Raw genomic sequence first — 17,776 nt, forward strand, 5'->3', positions numbered from 1 at the left:
AAATAACTGTGTGTGTTAAGATTCTTATTTAAAAATTTCATTATACAGTAAGATATAGAAAACTAATGGAAACAAACAAAAAAAAGCATCTACAAAATATACAAATAGATACAGAGTTGTCTCTTAAAGGTTGTTCTTAACCCAATAGCCCAGGCATAGGCAAACCCGGCCCTCCAGACGTTTTGGGACTACAATTCCCATCATCCCTGACCACTGGTCCTGTTAGCTAGGGATGATGAGAGTTGTAGGCCAAAAACATCTGGAGGGCTGAGTTTGTCTATGCCTGCAATAGCCCCTCTTAGCTCTCACTGAGGATCTTTCTTTCTTTTCTCCTCCTAGCCTCTCAACCTGGGAGACCAGAATTTCCCTGCCTCTCACACCCAGGTCCCTCCACCAGCCATCCACCCCCCCCCCATGGGTGCACCCTAGCAGAAGATGCCTAAGGAGAAAGAGAAGAGCAGGGGAAGGGGAGAGAAAGAAAGAGAAGGAAGCCGGAAGAGAAATGAAAGAGAGAGAAGAAAAAAGGGGAAAGAAACAATAAAGAAAAATTTAAAAGACTTCCGATTTTCCATCTGCTGGTTACATTTTCAAAAAATGTTATTTAAGACATTCAGTCCATGATAACACCCATCTTCTCCACTTTCTGTTAAACAATAGCTCCTCCAAGTCCAAGTATTTTCTTTTCCCATAAAAAGGTCCAAGAGGGGTTCCCAAATTATTATTATTAATATTATTAGTGTCCATGTCAGAATCTCTCCACTATGGTTCCATGTTGAAATATTGGAATATTATTGCAAATGAAATAGTTCTAATGCTGCTGAGCCCCATCGGTAGGACAGGTGCTGAAGTAGAAGAGATCTGAAAGAAAGGCATTTTTCATCTGCATCATTCCCCAAAACGTTCTTAGCACAAAAATCTCCCCTTATCACATTGCATTAATTAAAACACTCTGGAGTCTAAATATTAGTACATAAATTCCAAGTAAATGACTACGTGAACCAATTTACTTTTGCAAATGAATATTAACATGACTGAGAAAAAGCGCCAGCAGTTAAGGTATATCATCACCATTTCTTTTTAAGACAGGGGTGGGGGAACTGTCCTGTCACGTTTTCAAAATAAACAATGGGATGAATGGAAACAAAGGGAGGAAATGAATTATTTATGCCCCCTTCACATGTGCCTTCTCTCTGCTCTGACAACGCGTTCCATCTCTGTGCTGTAAAGATTCTGCTGCAGCTTTGGGGTTGTGGCTTTCTCTCTCTCTCAGTTAAACAAAGCACACACTTTGTAGGGATGAGCCAAAGCGAGAGGCATATTTGGCAAACATTTTCTTCTGCTGCACAACAGGCTCCCTTTGGGCAAGTTTTTACGAGTTATGAAAGGCGTGGAAAGATTTTGCACAGTGGGTGAGTGCCCCTGATACCTATTCGCGCATATACCTCACCCAGTACCTAGCATTCGGGAGAAAGTAATTTAGTTGATGACCCCAACTGACTGCAGCTTCAGACCATTTCCCCATTCATTTAAAGGCCTCTTGAGAAATTACCATGAAGTATTAAGAAAACATATGAGAGCAGTTGTGGGTGCGGGTGGGTGTGCGCACAAGAGTGCACTAGTGGGGTGAGTGTAGGCTAGCTATCTGAAGCAGGAAGTGTCCTGTGTTTGTGAAGACTTCCTGTGGATTTGCGAACCGTCACTGTCCACCTGTTATTTCGAACGCAATGTATTTCTCTTTCACAAAATTGTGGTGTTTGTGTGTTTTTAAGCGTCTTTGTATCAAAATATCCATATAAAACTCCACCTTCCATTCATTGTGTCTCTCTTTGTTCACCACTATGGAAGCTCAGGACCCTCCATTTAGTGTAATGTTTAAGCATTTAGCTACGTACGCAGCATTTCTCTGCCAAGTCAAATGCATAATGGGAAAGCATTACTGGAAAACATAGCCCACTACCTCAAGGACTTAAAGATCAATACCTCCAACAGAATCGTTATTTGTTCAGCCTCCATTCAAGGACAGTTTTGTTTATATTTTATCACTTGTACCGTAAATGCTTCTCCGCTATCAATTTGTCTTAAATATTTAAACCAAACCTTCCCTATATTCAGGTGACAAGAGAATAAATCTGGGTTCTGGGCACAGCTGGTTTCATTTCACACACGCACCTCATTCTCTATGTAAGTGACTCTCGCCAAGGCCCAAAGACCCACACTTACATTTGTCTAAAGTTAATTTTGTACCATGCAGTATTTTAAGAGGCAATTAATCGTTTTAAGAACATTCTTGTTCAATGTTTATGTCTGTTGAACACACCATGATAAACAGGTTTGTGTCTCTGGCACTCATACATAGGATATGTAGGCCAATTCAATTTCTAATAACAGGCACCTGAGTGTGTATATAGACAAATATGCTCCTGTGGCATAATCACACATGGGCAAAGGCAGACTCACCCACCTTAAATCTACCCTTGGTCTTTGGCCTTGTGTGGCTCTGGTAGATGTAAAGTGCTGGGAGACTGGATCTGGTGCAGGTATTGCTCTTGTGTTAATAAAGTGATCATAGCACAAATGACCTAAGACCTTTCACAGAGAGGTAAAGAAAAGTTGGAATGGGATATCTCTTCACACACCATTGAGAGGCTCATTGCTCAGTCGGTGATGTGGCGCTCTAGCAGCTTTTGCCTGAGAACTGGTCTTATTCATCAGGCGCTTAAAGAGCAAGCCATTGACTTTTGTCCTTAGGCCTTATCTTGTCAAGATTGTTAAAGTACAAATCTGACATAAATGGGAGCTTTTCACCCAGGATCATGGCTGGATTTGGTAGATGCTCAAAGTCACCTCTGCGTTGTGCGTACTTTTATCAATTCCTCCCCCCGCTACCCAAATTGAATGCATTTCTTGACAGAAACATATCATCCTGACCTTTCTGATGCACGTACCAAGCTGCCAGGGCCTTAAAGCAACAAAGCTTTCTTGTAGAATACAAAGAATTTCAAGTATGAAATTTGTCATACTTCTCATATAGATCAGCTCTGCTGAAACATAAAATGGCTTTGAATCTAATTGCCTTTGACAGTTTCAGAGTACAGTAACAAAGTGTGCTAGAGGACAGGGATTCATCCCTAGCAAATCGTTTTTACAATTGCCAGTACCTTGGGAAGCTGCCTGATAGCAAGCCAGACCATGGGCTTACCAGACTTGGAAATGTCTGGTAGTGACTGGTCCACTATTGACTTGTAGCTCTCTCGGATTTCAGGCACAAGTTTCTCCCAGGGTTGAACCTGGCCTTCTGCATGAAAAGCATAGACGCCACCACTGACCTATGGTTTGTGAATCATAGTTCTACTTAGTGCTTTTTTTCTTTAAAAAATGTTTAGGGGTACTCTCATTTCGATCCAAGAAAATCACCATTTTATAGTTCATATCGGAAAAAATAAATACAGTAAATGGACAAAGATTCACAAAATGTTTAGGGGTATGCGTACACCTGCATCTCCCCGTGTCCCCCTGGAAAAAAGCACTGGTTCTACTCCTCTTTCCACCTCTGTAAAAAATTCAATACAATTTACAAGATTGGGGGGGGGGGTTTCAAAACACACTTCTTCATTGTTAGTTGAGGAAGGAAGTAGTTGCCTATATTCCACCTGCAACTCATGGAGTAATTTGTTTTATAGTTATTTTATATTATATTTGATAGTTATTTTGCCTCCCACCTCCAGGTACTTTAAAAGTCAAGCGCCTGGAAAAGGCACAAGCCTTTGGCTTGTTTATAGGGTAAGAACCCAAGTGTGTTCTTGGCTTGTGGCCTTTACCTTAGGCCTCTGTGAGGGGAGGAAGAGTACATCACATCCTTCTTTGGAGGTCTTTAAGCAGAGGCTTGACAACCATATGTCAGGAGTGCTCTGATGGTGTTTCCTGCTTGGCAGGGGGTTGGACTCGATGGCCCTTGTGGTCTCTTTCAACTCTATGATTCTATGATTCTATGACATTGAGTGAGGGAAGAAGTTCACTTGGTTTTCTACATACAAAAGAGATGTAACCAGGAAAATGATTGCAGCTTATGCTGAGCTATGTAATTACCCACCCACCCAAATGATTTTTAAGTCTCCAAAATACTTCATGCATTTCCCAAGCTAGTGCACAAGCCAGAGGCCAGGAAGTCTTCTAAGCCTTGGAAGCAAGGACAGCTGTTCCAACCCCAGCAATGATCTCAAGCTTGGGCAGAGTGAGCTCATCTCTCTCTGCAAGACCTTCTCACAGGCCATGCAGTTGGTAAAAGTGAGGAAGGTTTACAAAAGATATATAAAAAATCCCTACCTATATTTTAGCTGTCTAGTTACCCCAGACTTGGTCAGACAAGTTCAAGGATTGGACAACTATTGCCAGAAACAGGATTACACAGCTGTTTTGCTCTAAAACTTGGGAGCTTCCCTAAGCTCTGTGGCCTGTAGGATAGATTGACGACCACAGCGCTCAAATTCATAACAATTTAGCTCAACTCTAATTACATCAGCTTGCATCATTTCCAGTTGGCATCATGACCTAATTGCTTTGGGTCTTGAGCAGACGCATGGTAAATGAATAAATGAATTAATCTACTATATATTTTGGAGGGTTATTTGTCTGGCAACTATACATTTGGACACATCTGAAGATATTATAACTACATTTGCCTGAGATCAAGGAGCATGTTTTCATCTATGTTTCAAGAAAATTAGATGGCAGCTAGAGCCTTTCAAAACTGCACAGATTTTAACCAAATTTTGTACGACTGATGCACACGTTTGGATCTAATTTGATGGCATTTTGAATCAAGATGGCAGACTGAACTTTTCAAAATTGCACTGATTTTAACCAATTTCAAAAGTGCATTCATTTTTTAGTTTCTTAGAATTCCCAAGCAACCCTGGGTACAAGGCTGCTCGTATGGTCTACTTGGAAAATACAGACAAGGATTAATAGGAGAACAAAGCTGAGTGTTGCATTTCTATTCAGAAAGATAGCTCTCAAAGGAGAATAGCTGAAAATATAACTTTGTCCAATGATTAGCTGTTGCCTTTCATTCATGACTGTCTTTCACTTGGTAAAATATAGCACTCACTCACTCATTCTCAATTTCTCATTAACTTATGGTTGGATATACACAACCTAATTCATTCTGTCCTGCATTCTCAACCAAATACAATATTAGTTCTAATATTGGCACTGTTGCTATTTAATCAGTGAGCTAGACTTCTGCAGAACATAGCAGGAATACAATCTAATCAAATTCCTTGATGTCCAATACATTCTGCTGCCGTTATTCACAATGTGAGAACAATTTGATTTTTACATGTGATGTCTCACAATCCTTTTTCAAGGCAAGATGACTCAAACTGCAAAAGGATCACCTTCTCCATTCAACGAACAAAGAACCCTGGTGCTTGCTGCAAATGAGACTTTCCACAACATCACATATCATATCACTTACTGCATGAGTTGTAATATGAATTTGTAGCAGCAGCTTCTTACACTTTGGAGTGTCTTAGGCTTGAGGTTCTTAGGATTGAATTATGATCACAAAATGCATATAAAGAGTTTCTGCCTGTTATTTTTGCTATCCGATACTTGGTCAGGTGAGCTCGAGGGTTGCACAGCTATTGTCAAAAAAGGACTGCCAAAAAGGGCTTCTGTCCTATACTTCTAGGCGTTAAGGAAATCTTAGGAAGATAAGTAATACTCAAAGATGGAATCTTACAAGGAATGTGTGCCTTGTTTGACCTCATCTGGAAGCTCAAGGAGGGTGTGTGTGTGTGTGTGTGTGTGTGTGTGTGTGTGTAGAAAGCAGCCATTCTCTCCAATTGCTGACACTGATGCTACATCCAGCATGGCAGAGCCAACCACTATTTTGAAAGAAACATGCTGAGATTCTCTGTGTTGTCAATCTCTTTTTTTAAAAGAAATGTTATTGCTCTTAAGATGGAGTACAATAAAGGCTTGCCGTGACGTTCACCATAAATTAATTGATAGTGGTCACTGGTAAGCTGGCAACTGTATTTGTGGATCCCTCATACCTAGAATTAACATTACCAATATGATACACAAAATAAAATTTAGATCAGATCTCAGTAAAGAAAAAAACAAATTCTCTTTACTTGTCTTTCCTGCTACAACTAGTAATCTCATTTTAGCATAGCCTGGCATTTAAAACAATAGCCTGGAAGCCACAGACAAGAATGAATTCAAAGCAGAGAAATAGATGGAATAGCAGAGGAGGTATGTAGCACTCCATCCCTCCTCTGCTTCCAGCCAAGAAACAAATTGCTAAAGCAGAAAAATGCCCTCTTCTGTGTCCAGAATGGAAGTGCAGCAAGGAATGAGGAGCAGGACAGATGGAAAGCAAAGTTCCTCTTTTGCCAGTCCCAAGCAGGATCTGAAGGGGTGTTGGGTATTGCACACTAGTACAGTGGTACCTCGGGTTAAGAACTTAATTCGTTCTGGAGGCCCGTTTTTAACCTGAAACTGTTCTTAACCTGAGGTACCATTTTAGCTAATGGGGCCGCCTGTTGCCACCGCTGCACAATTTCTGTTCTAATCCTGAAGCAAAGTTCTTAACACGAGGTACTATTTCTGGGTTAGCGGAGTCTGTAACCTGAAGCGTCTGTAACCCGAGGTATCACTGTATCTCTTGTGGGCTGATCTACAAGTTTGTCTTTTTGTGTAAAGTTGCAAAGGAGGAGCTGGGAAGAAGGCAATATAGTCTAATACTCATTCATAATAATAAATTCACATACAAAATAAATAAGTATTTTGACAAGGTTGTACTTAAAAACCTTTTAAAAAACCTCAAAATACATATCAAAGCTGGAAAAAAACTCTTCTTTTTCTAAGCGATGGAGCCAACAGTGCCGCCTCATCTTCTGGCCTCTGCTCTGTCTTCACTGTCAGAGCTGCTTTCCCTCCTGTTTACCAGTTGCTCTTGTGTCCTGCCTTGTCCCATCTTCTTGCTTCTGTGATGTAGGCTGCTGCATCCCTAGTAATGGACCATGATCTGCAAAGTGTGCTTTTTCACTCGACTATTGCTTCAAGAGATCCCATACACAAGTCTTCTGGGGTCTTGCTCAGTTCTCTCTCCCCCTCCTTTCCAGCAGATCAGAGAGGCTTTTCAGAACCTAGTTAACTTTCCCATTTCACATGAAATCTGGTTTGGGAAAATAAATGCCATCAAAATCCAGATCTCTGAGTCTGGATCCGCACACAGTTTTCTGTGGAACGCCTACCATCTGTTTTTCATATCCCCAAATGTGATGCAGATTATTAAAGATGCTTATAACACTTCTTCGCTTGCAAACCAAACCAGGGACAAAAATGTGATAGCAAAAGCAGCGAACACTGCAGACACATTATCATTTGCTACTTATCTTATAATTTTGTCACACACACCCTTTCCCCCCCTCTTTTTGAAGTGAATGGTCAAATAGGAAGGACTGATAGAATTATATGCTTTCAAGTGCACTGGTGTCTGTGAATCTCATCAGCTGCAAAAGGGCAGTGAAGTTAGCACAATAGACAGCTGTGACTCTTGGATTTTCTGTTACATAAAACCAGCACTTAGACCTGTTCCTGTGAGGAAGGGGGTCTCTGGAAGTGCTATCCAGCTCGCCTAGCCCAGTCGGGGCTGAAGTGGATGAGTCCAGTTGGTGACACTGGCTCAAGGGCGATGCTGACAAAGCCATCAGAGGCAGGTCAGAGTTTGCTGGAACAGGCAAGGAGAGTGAGAAGGAGAAGGAGAGTGAGCATTTGTTGTTATTTTTAAATAAGTTTACTGAGTGCATTGAATAGCCCTGGGCAGATATTCAGTACCATCTTTCTGTGGGCTTGGATGGACAATTGTGATTTTCCAGCTGTGCCCACTCTCTGCACATGCCCAGGTGTCAGCAGATGCAGTAGAATGTATACAGTACTATGTGTGCATGTAATGTCTGTACACTACAGATCACGGGAATTGAATGTGCCTACACTGGCCTGTTAAAACACACTTCTTTACCTGGCTTTTGTCACTTGAGATGTATATATTTCAAGACCCACCTTATTTTTGTGGTTAACAGTTGGTTTAAACTGTTCTTGATATGTGTTCTAATTGTTAGAGCCCACCCTGAGACATTACGGTAAAGGGTGGGTAATTAATTATTATTAATAAAACATTCTATGATACACATGACATCTTTCAGGTCTCGACAAGGGTAATGGCCACCAACTTGGATGGCTTTAAAAAAGGATTAGGCAAATTCATGGAGGTTAAGGCTGTCAGTGTCTATTACCTACAAGGACTATGTTCTCCCTCTGCTGTCAGAGACACCATGCCTCTGAATACTGGTTGATGGGTTTCTCAGAGTGCTGTTTCACTCAAATTATGTTTGCAGAGCTCTCATGCTTATTTGGTTGGCTACTGTGAGAACAGGATGGGCCTTTGGTCTGATACAGAAAGAGGACATAGGTCTGATCCCAGAATGGGTGGACATCAATGCAAGAGCCAGATGATGTGGCTGAAGATGGGTGATGTCCAGGTTCTAGAATAGGCATGCAGACAATGAGGTGACACAAGATGATCCTCTTCAACTTCTCAGAGGCAAATTGCTCAGAATGAAAAACCTGGAGCAACTGTTGTATTTCTATTCGTTCCTGAAGCCACCTGGTTCGGCTGGGCTGAAGAGCAGCAGTGCCTGCTCTGGCCAGCAGCGGTACTGCAGGAGGATTGATTGGTACAAGGAATAAGGTGCCTGGGCTCTACTGGTTCATGACCCCCAGCACTGTACGATTCTGGTACAGAGGCAGGATGGATCATGACCTTCTCACCATAAATAGACAATAACACCACCAAATCTCTGCACAAGGCTTTGCTGTCACTCTAGCTCCATAAAAGGGAAAGCAGCACCTGCTGAATTTCTCCCTTGTCATGCAGTTATTAAAAGCACCCAAAAAGAACAACTCCATTGCCATCAGGTAGGTTCAAAATAACTACCATATGCTTGCTATAACAACCCAGACAGACAAATGAGTAACAAGGTCCTCAGTGTAATGAGACAGGTAAAGGGAGACACCAAATCAGAATGAATGAAGTTTGCACTAAATTAGGCTATGTCTAAACTGTCTGAATTCAGAAGCTGCTGTGGCCAACAAGAAGAGTACATATGCACATTTATAGTACATAAATTAATGGGCCTCTCCTGATTGAACTTAAATCTGGCAAATGGAAATGACAAGCTTCTGTTTTTCTCTTTGATAGGAAATCTTAACACTGGTTTAGGGTTCTGTTTGGCTTCTTAGGAACAGAGAACAAAGGAGGGAAGAAGAAAAATAAAATGCATTTAACTTTAACTAGTAAAATAATTATGACCTAAAACTCATTGTTTAAAACACATGTTTCCTTTATGAGATTGTCATGCGATTATTTTATTTTATTCATTTTGCTTTCTATGTGAAATCTCCTTTAGGCTTATTTCTTTTTTTCTTTTTGAAGGCAGACCAGTTTCTTAAGAAGTACAAACTATAGTGCAAGTTAGAGAATAGTGAATTCTTGCAATAATGTCTTTAAAATGATGTCTATATCTAGCCAGTTGGAGTGTTTCTCCACAGCAACAGCCCAGATAATCCTGTTGAGAATGAGAAAAGAAACACACCACCCAGGAGAGGCCTTCCTGCCACTTCCTGCTCCCATGCCACACCAAGCCATGCCGCTGCGCTGTGACCCACCACCACTTCCTCCACCACCAGACTGCTCCCCCTCTTGCTGAACACAGTGAGAGTCTAAGCATTCCACAAGGCATTGTTGCTTGTCTTCTCCACCCCAGGATGGGGAAGACAAGTGGCAACACTGCGTGCTGGAAGCAGTAAGGTGAGCAGGACTCTGCTTCTTGCACCTCCACCACCTGAAGTAGGTGCTTCACCTCGTCTCAGCAGTAGACTGGCTCTGACACCACCACACCACAAACTGTTTAAATGCAGCAGAGAGAGCAAAACATCTATTGGGGAGCTATTCAAGTCAGTTTTTCATTTGTAACCGAAGGATTCAACAAACTGGCTGCCATACTTGGAAGCTGCTTGAAAAGGTTCAAATCAAATCTTCTGGACACTAAACTCGTGAATGTAATACAGAATAAGAGTTACACATTTTTTAAAAGAAAGTCAGCAATTTAAATACTATATTCACCAAACAGGGGAGTTTCACCATTTTAGTGTGATTTGTGAAAACTATAGGACCTGGGGAAGCCAAATGGATTAATTGCACCCCATTGAGTTGGTAGACATATCTCTCTCTCTTTTTTCTTTTTTTGTTACAATACTAGAAAAGCAATGATTCCCCAATGGAAAGAACTTATCTTTGCTTGCCGTGCAAGGGCCTTCTCTATGGTGGAACTGTGTCTGAGGATCTCCCTTCCCTCAGAGGTGCCTCTGGTGCCATCACTGTATATCTTTCAGTGTGGCCAGGCCTTTGTGGGGATCTGAGTTTAGATAAGCCATATGTGAATATCTTCTCAATATACTGCTTAGACAAACGCTAGAATTTTTAATTGTGATACATGATTTTGATTTTTGTTGTTTCAACAATAATTTGACCTGAGATCATACAGGATGCAGGGTAGGATAGAAACTGAATGACGGAATTAATGAATTTATAAAAATACGAGCTGGCTATATTCTGTGAAATTAGATGCTTGCTTATTAAGGCATACAGTAATTCTCTACTCAACTCTTTTGTATGTTGTTTGAGAGCCCTTTGGGGCTGTAAAGTATGATTTAACAAACAGACAGACAGACAGACAGACAAACTGCATGCTTAGCTGAATGCAGAAGTATTTTGTATGCAACATCTATTCAAACTAAAAGCTTTGGGAATTAGCAGTACCTATTTATGAACACTGAACCTGCTCTTCTACCTAGCTTGGTGCCCTTTTTAGTTTGTCTCTTTTTGTTGTAAACTAAAAAAAAACCCTAAGAAAATATGCCAATCCAAAATGCCAAAGCCCTTTCTCACAAATTTGCTACCTCTGTCCTTTGATGATGATGATGATGATAATAATAATAATAATAATAATAATAATAATAATAATAATTTATTTATACCCCACCCATCTGGCTGAGTCTCCCCAGCCACTCTGGGCGGCTCCCAATCAAATATCAAATGTTAAAAACAGTACATATGTATGACATATTTATGGAAGGTCCTTGTCATGTCATGGAGATGATGCATGGATTTAAAAACCAGAAGAAAGATTCTGTGAAATGGCGATAAGGAATCCAGATATGTGGTGATATGTTTCTGACTGAATACAGTATTGTTCTCCTGAACCTAAAGTTATGAAACCCAAATTTGTATGTCATATTTGTCACACAATCAATAAGTGTGCAATATAATTAGATTCTGCACTGTGCCATACAACTTTTTTGATTGAAGAAAAAAAAGTAACCTTAAGATAGAATAAAGTTATATAAAGACACTCTGACTTATCCTGAATTGTATGGAAATCACATAGCTATTGTATTCCTAAGAAGGTTCATCAGAGCTCATGTATCATATTGTTAGTCACAAGTCAAATCAATAGTTAATGTATGACAACTTTATGAACTTGGGAGGACGGTTTTCCATTAAGTGGAATCAGATGAGTGGATCAGATTTGAGTAATCATGACAGAAAGCGACCCTGATGATGCTGTAACAGTGTCTACAAGGCCGACAGTAGTACAATACAACACTCCATCATCTACCTCTTTGATCTTCACTTTTGACATAACTGACAACGGGATTGATTTATGGGCCAAGAGGGCATTTTTATGCCATTTAGAATTAGGGTTCAAAACTGTCCTCACATTGTATCTGTCATTTCGCATCATGTTTTATATTGTAGGGTGCATATTTGATATGGAAGGTTTCATTTTCAAATTTCTGATACAAGTATCTGTATCTCAGAGTCTGCCCTATACATGCTGTCATTATTCAGCTTGATATGTTCTCATTTAAAATACATAAGCAGTTCCAGAATGTTACCACAACTATATATAGCATCTTGGAACCATGTACTTTGATGAATGGTGATTGCCACTGTAGAAGAAAGAAGGGTTTTTTGTTTGTTGATGGCATCTGCATTCCAAAGGCCTTTTATCAGCCACACCCAAGAGCAGAAAAAGTCTGAGGTGTCTACTATGCTTGACTAATTTGTGGCTACTCACTTAACTGATTGCTGTGAATTATCCTGGCCAAAGGAAAACCATTCCACCACTCACACCACCACCCTGAGATCACCACATATCCAAACCCCACTTCTTCCAGTTTCAGTCCTGGTTCACACTCACATATTCATCATTTGATTAAGTGTACAGCAATCGCATGGCGCTGAATGTGTGAACAGAGAACAAAAAATATTTGCAACTGAACATCAGATGGCTCAAGTCATGATGTGATAAGCATAGAGGGATGAAGTGCACCTAATCAGCTGTACAGTATCTTTGCAGATCACAAAAAAGACAAGTCATCTCCTCTATACAGTAGTACCTCAGGTTAAGTACTTACTTCGTTCCGGAGGTCCGTACTTAACCTGAAACTGTTCTTAACCTGAAGCGCCACTTTAGCTATGGGGCTTCCTGCTGCTGCTGCGCTGCCGGAGCACGATTTCTGTTCTCATCCTGAAGTAAAGTTCTTAACCTGAAGCACTATTTCTGGGTTAGCGGAGTCTGTAACCTGAAGCGTATGTAACCTGACTGTACTATATTTCTATTTAATTTGGAGTAATTGCTTCTAAATTTGCATCTATAACTATAAACCGGTATGTGGAAATGTTAATGGAAATCTACCCTATTTTTGGTGGTGTTTAAATGCCACACCCTTAACACAAAGTGTAGCAGAAGAAACACGCTTAATTTAGAATGTCATGATTTATCCTGACGTCTTTATACATTTTGCAAGATGTATTCCAAAGATGGCACTGTGTATTGGACACTGTTTATATATTCAATTAAACGAAGTTTCTGTTCATCACTGTCACTTGTGCATCTCGCATTGTTCCACATTCTGAGCATGAATTACAATCTTCATGCTAGAGTTTAGAGCTTGTGAAATATACCTGGATATCAGCCCATTAACAACCATTAGAGTCAATGGAACTAAATTGGTTTAGGTCCAAGCAATCCAGTTTAATTGATTTATGTGTTATGATGTAAGGGCCTAATTCAGAAAGCATCTCTTCAGACGTTACACATCAGCTTTATAAAGACATAAATTGCCTTGTTTCTGTTTAAATAGCCTTTTAATACCAGCTGTTAATGTTTCGTAGTTGATGTTTAGTTTCAGCTTTATTAATGGGAAGTATTGTTTAGTTTTAGCTTTATTAATGGGAAGTATCAGAGGATACAGCAATAATTGTCATAATGGCTACAAATGAAAACATATTTTAATACAGTTGGCTTGCTTTTTAATATATTTCATTATGTTGTGCAAAGCAAGGTGATTACTAGAGCTTAGATGCAGAAAGGAACCAGGAATTGAAAAATGTTTGGTACTAATCAGAAACCCAAATCCATCTCTGTTTTTCCCCATTATGATAAAAGCAGCACAATTGCTTATTAGCATCCCACAGCACACTGGGAAACATTTCCTCCTGCTTAAATTCTGTTTCATTCGGGATGCAATTTATTTTTAAACTAAATATGCTAATCTGCTCATTAGTGTTACTCTTGGCATAGTGTGTGCCTGCTGACAACCTACATGATGAGTGAGAGCCCAGCTGGTAATTTTCTTTTAAGGGTGTGTTCATCCTGGCAGCTTACTATAGATATATAAAACATACAAACCAACGTACCAATGAGCCTCTTACAGGTGGGGCAACATTTGCAACAGATTTAGCCAAGCTATAATTCCCTGCGGTATTTCCAAACATTATTCAGGACCACTATGTAACAATTCCAAGATAAAAGCTTCCTATTTCTAAGCAAGAGCGTCTATCTTTTTTCTAAGGCATCTTGATCAAGAGTATGCTCACCACTGAATAGCTTTCAGAATCTGAGAACCAGTCTAAGGCCCATTTCTCACATTGCCTTGGGAGTGGAAGCTGCTGATCTGCTACTCTCTTCCGTACCACTGGTTATGGGAGAGGCCCCAGGCCACACTGCTACTCCCCACACCACCAACAAGCCTCTGGAAACTGGATTAAAGGTGGTGTGTGAAGGTGCTGCTGTGTAAAAAAACACCTCCCCCTGTTGATCTCAGAATCAGGGCAAAATCAGGCTGTAGAACCTTGAACTGGTTCTTTTCAAACTTTGAATGAAGAGAGTTTCTGAGATTTGTGCATAGTCCCCCCTTTCTTTAAAAACAACAACAACTCTATTTTGTGCATCTGATGAAACAGACTCTAGTCACAAAGGCTTGTGTCACAATAAATTTATCAATTCTTTAACATACCACAGGACTGCGTGTGTGTGTGTTCCAGCAACAAAGGTGGCTACCCCAATGGAACCCTTTCTTTTACATATAGGGTTAATCTTTTCATTCACAAATATGGCCTATTGCCAATCGTAGTCTCAAGAGAGAGATTCCACAATTCACCCCTGTTGGTCTCTCTCGGCACTCTTTGAAATCATTTATTTATGGTCCAAGAAGCTATATGGCAAAATTAAAATCAAGTTATACATATAAATGAAACATCTTTAATGTGCATGTGTCAAAAGGACTACCAAAAAGCTTCCTTCATACTGCAGCCTGTCTGCCCCTTCCTGAAAGAGAGTCTCGCCAGTTGGGGCAATTCAGAGAGCTCCAAGCACACACATGGAAGCACTTGGCACATGCACAAGAGTCTTTGGGTTTTACCAACAGAACACTGAGGTGGCCATCCCTGACACACTTTCCTAAGACTAAGCCCTTCTTGAACATGGCGGGGATTGCTACTTCATAGCATGCATAGGATTGCACTATGAATCTTCAAGATCTATTTTATTTCAAACCTGAGCCTTAATTAAATTGTTCCCCTTTCACCATGAGCCTGTTTCCATGAGCATTCAAAAGACCATTTTAAAATGAAATTAATGTCACCCTCACACACTAAAATGAGGCTTAAAATTAGTGTATTTCACACTGCAACTCCATGCGTATCTTCTCAGAAGGAACCTCCATTGAGTTCAACGGCACTTATACTTAAGGGCACTTAAGTATGGAGGGTTTCAGCATCAGATAGTTGGGACACTTTAAATTCTTTCAATGAGACTTTGTAAGTATTTGCTGTGGGACACAAAACCTTTTATCAAGGAGCTTTTACACATTTCATATTTATTTATAACATTTAGATTCCACCTTTTCTAAAAGTGCAAAGCAGCTAGCAACACAATTTGATAAAAACACAAGTATCTATTATCAAGAATTTTATAAGAACAGGACTGGATTTGTAGCACTGTAAAATACCATATAAAACCCATCTCTTGTAAAGATTGAAGTGCCTAACCAGATAACTTTCCAGCCAGTTCCTCTAATAACAATTATATCCCTTTTATTGGGACAAAAGATTTGACAAAATCAGAAGGTTTTGAATGTTTTGTTGAACAGATTTTTTATTTATAGCAACTGCATACTTGTTTTTATCATGAATGAACATAAGATGCCTTTCTTGAATGTAAACTCTCTTAGAATTCTAAGCAATATTCCTGCAGATCACTCAAATTCATGAGAGTACTTTATAACTTTAAGGAATTAACTTTCCAATGTGCACATATATCACTAATTTTCTTCACTGCCTCAAAAGCCATTTTATATAATTGCAGCCTGGATCATCATAATCGATTACCTTTACCTTGACATCCATCAAAAATTAGTAGTACTTTCTGCCACACAAAGGAAGAATAAATTTTATCAAAATAATTTGAAAAACCTTGGGAATAGCTCACTGGCAGAACTCGCAAAAAGTAATTAATTAGCCGTAGTAATAAAGTTGTGCCAGGTTTAAGAAGTGCTTCTTGGTTAATGGACTTTAAACGAACCCTTCAACATCCACCCCAATCTCAATAAAGCTTGTTAATATGGAAAGCAGAGTTTGGCAACCTACTTCCTACCCAAACATGAATAATGTTGGTGCGTGTTTTTAGTTTATTGTTGCTTTTATCTTTTAAATGTTTTAAATAAATGTGAGGTTTTCTAACAATCAAACGGTGTATACATTTTATGAAATAAATAGTACATAATTGAAATACAGTACCTCTCTCTACAGTGGGGAAGGCCAGGTGATCTGTATGCCTGCTCAGTCTGCTGTCCAGCTGCTAAATGATGAGAGGCAACTTCAAGGACCTGTCCCCTCTTCTGATGGCTCTTTAGCTTTAAACTAGACTTGGACCCGACAGCCTTTCAAATAGATGCCTCCTTCAAACACCAGACCGTCCTTTGTATGGTAGGAGACGTGGCTGTCCCATTGATGGCAGATCTATGTTGAGGCAGGCTTGCAGTGACCTTACAATCTCCTGACCTTCATCTGATTCTGAAAGACTGATCCTGCTTCACCTGAGCCCACAGTTCTTACATTCAATCTTGCCACTGCTTAACCTACCATGTGCTAGCTAATAAACATCAATCAAGTTGAGTTTGTTCTGTTTCAGGAGGCTTTTAAATGCAGCAGACAGCTAATGAAAATGTGTCTTGTTCTCAGTGATAATAAATGAAACTGAAGGAGTCCATGGGGCTTGCTACTTTGAAAGCAGACAGGTCTGCAGTCCTTCAGCCATTGGCAACTGAGTAATCGTTATCACAATCAATTAAAACAACATGTGCATCAGGGTTTGCAGATGAACTTCTGGGTTAAACATTGTAACTCTTTTCTTTTCTTTTCGCAAATGGGCCAAAAATTAAATTCTCTGTGTGAGAATTTGTGTGTGTTGCAACATCCCTGTATTCTTTAATACAATCCAAAAAGTCTCACTGAGTTCAGTAATGCCTACTCCCAGGTAAGTTAACACAAAACTGAAGTCATGTGGCACGATCCTGTTCCATCTGAAAACTGTATACATGCAATAGATATTTTTGCAAAGAACACAGGTCTACCTCTCTGCTGAGACATTTCCCCATGTGCTTTGACCTTCTTTCTAAGCAAGGAACTGAAATTGCACACTTTCCACAACATCAGCAGTACTTTCTCCTCTCAGTTCCATTCTCATGAATAGCTGATGGGCAGGAGGGGAGCCTAATACTCCAGATGCAAACCAGCTGTGAGATAAAGGGTAGATGGAATAGACTAGAATAAAGGTTCAGAGATGGCTTGGCACATTATTAGGAAACATGGTAGAAATTTGTGAGCCATTCCTCTGCACGTTACATAACACTGAAGTATAGAAACAGGATTATGAATAACTCATACATTTTCTGTCGATGCTTCCTGATAATGTGTGAAGTTGCCCTCTGTATCCCCTTCTCACAATTACACGAAGATGTACTCTTCTTAGTCCACCTTTTCCCCAGATATCTATAACTGGCCTGATTAATTGACATCCTCCTTACTTTGTATTTATTACAAAAGTTGTAACAAAAGCTGTGCTCCCCACCCCACATTGCCTCTGGCATGGTTTTGACTTGAGAGCTGCAACATTTGTTCCTTTCTTCTATACGTATTTTTCAACGGCGCCTTCTCTCCTTTCCTTATTGTGTTCTATATAAAATGTTCTCATCTGTAACTAATTTCTTTCTTTCTGATTGCCCACAAATTGATATGGCAGTCAGCAAAATTGAACCATTTCCATGTTTTCTATAAAGCACCAGAGTTTTTAATGGT

The 17,776-nt window shown here is 39.9% G+C and overlaps 1 protein-coding gene and 1 long non-coding RNA gene across 2 annotated transcripts in view; one reads left to right on the top strand and one right to left on the bottom strand.

The window, feature by feature from the left end:
- Positions 1 to 1,810, top strand: part of LOC310670093 — a 42,620-nt gene extending 40,810 nt beyond the window's left edge. Inside the window, exon 3 of the long non-coding RNA XR_014507520.1 lies at positions 340 to 1,810. This is a non-coding gene — a long non-coding RNA (uncharacterized lncRNA). The remainder of the gene's footprint in view (positions 1 to 339) is intronic.
- The window catches only part of GALNT18 (polypeptide N-acetylgalactosaminyltransferase 18), a 261,779-nt gene that overhangs the window by 75,435 nt on the left and 168,568 nt on the right, over positions 1 to 17,776 (bottom strand). The window lies entirely within an intron of this gene.

Source organism: Podarcis tiliguerta (assembly GCF_965153285.1).
Source record: "Podarcis tiliguerta genome assembly, chromosome: 1".
Lineage (NCBI taxonomy): Eukaryota > Metazoa > Chordata > Lepidosauria > Squamata > Lacertidae > Podarcis > Podarcis tiliguerta.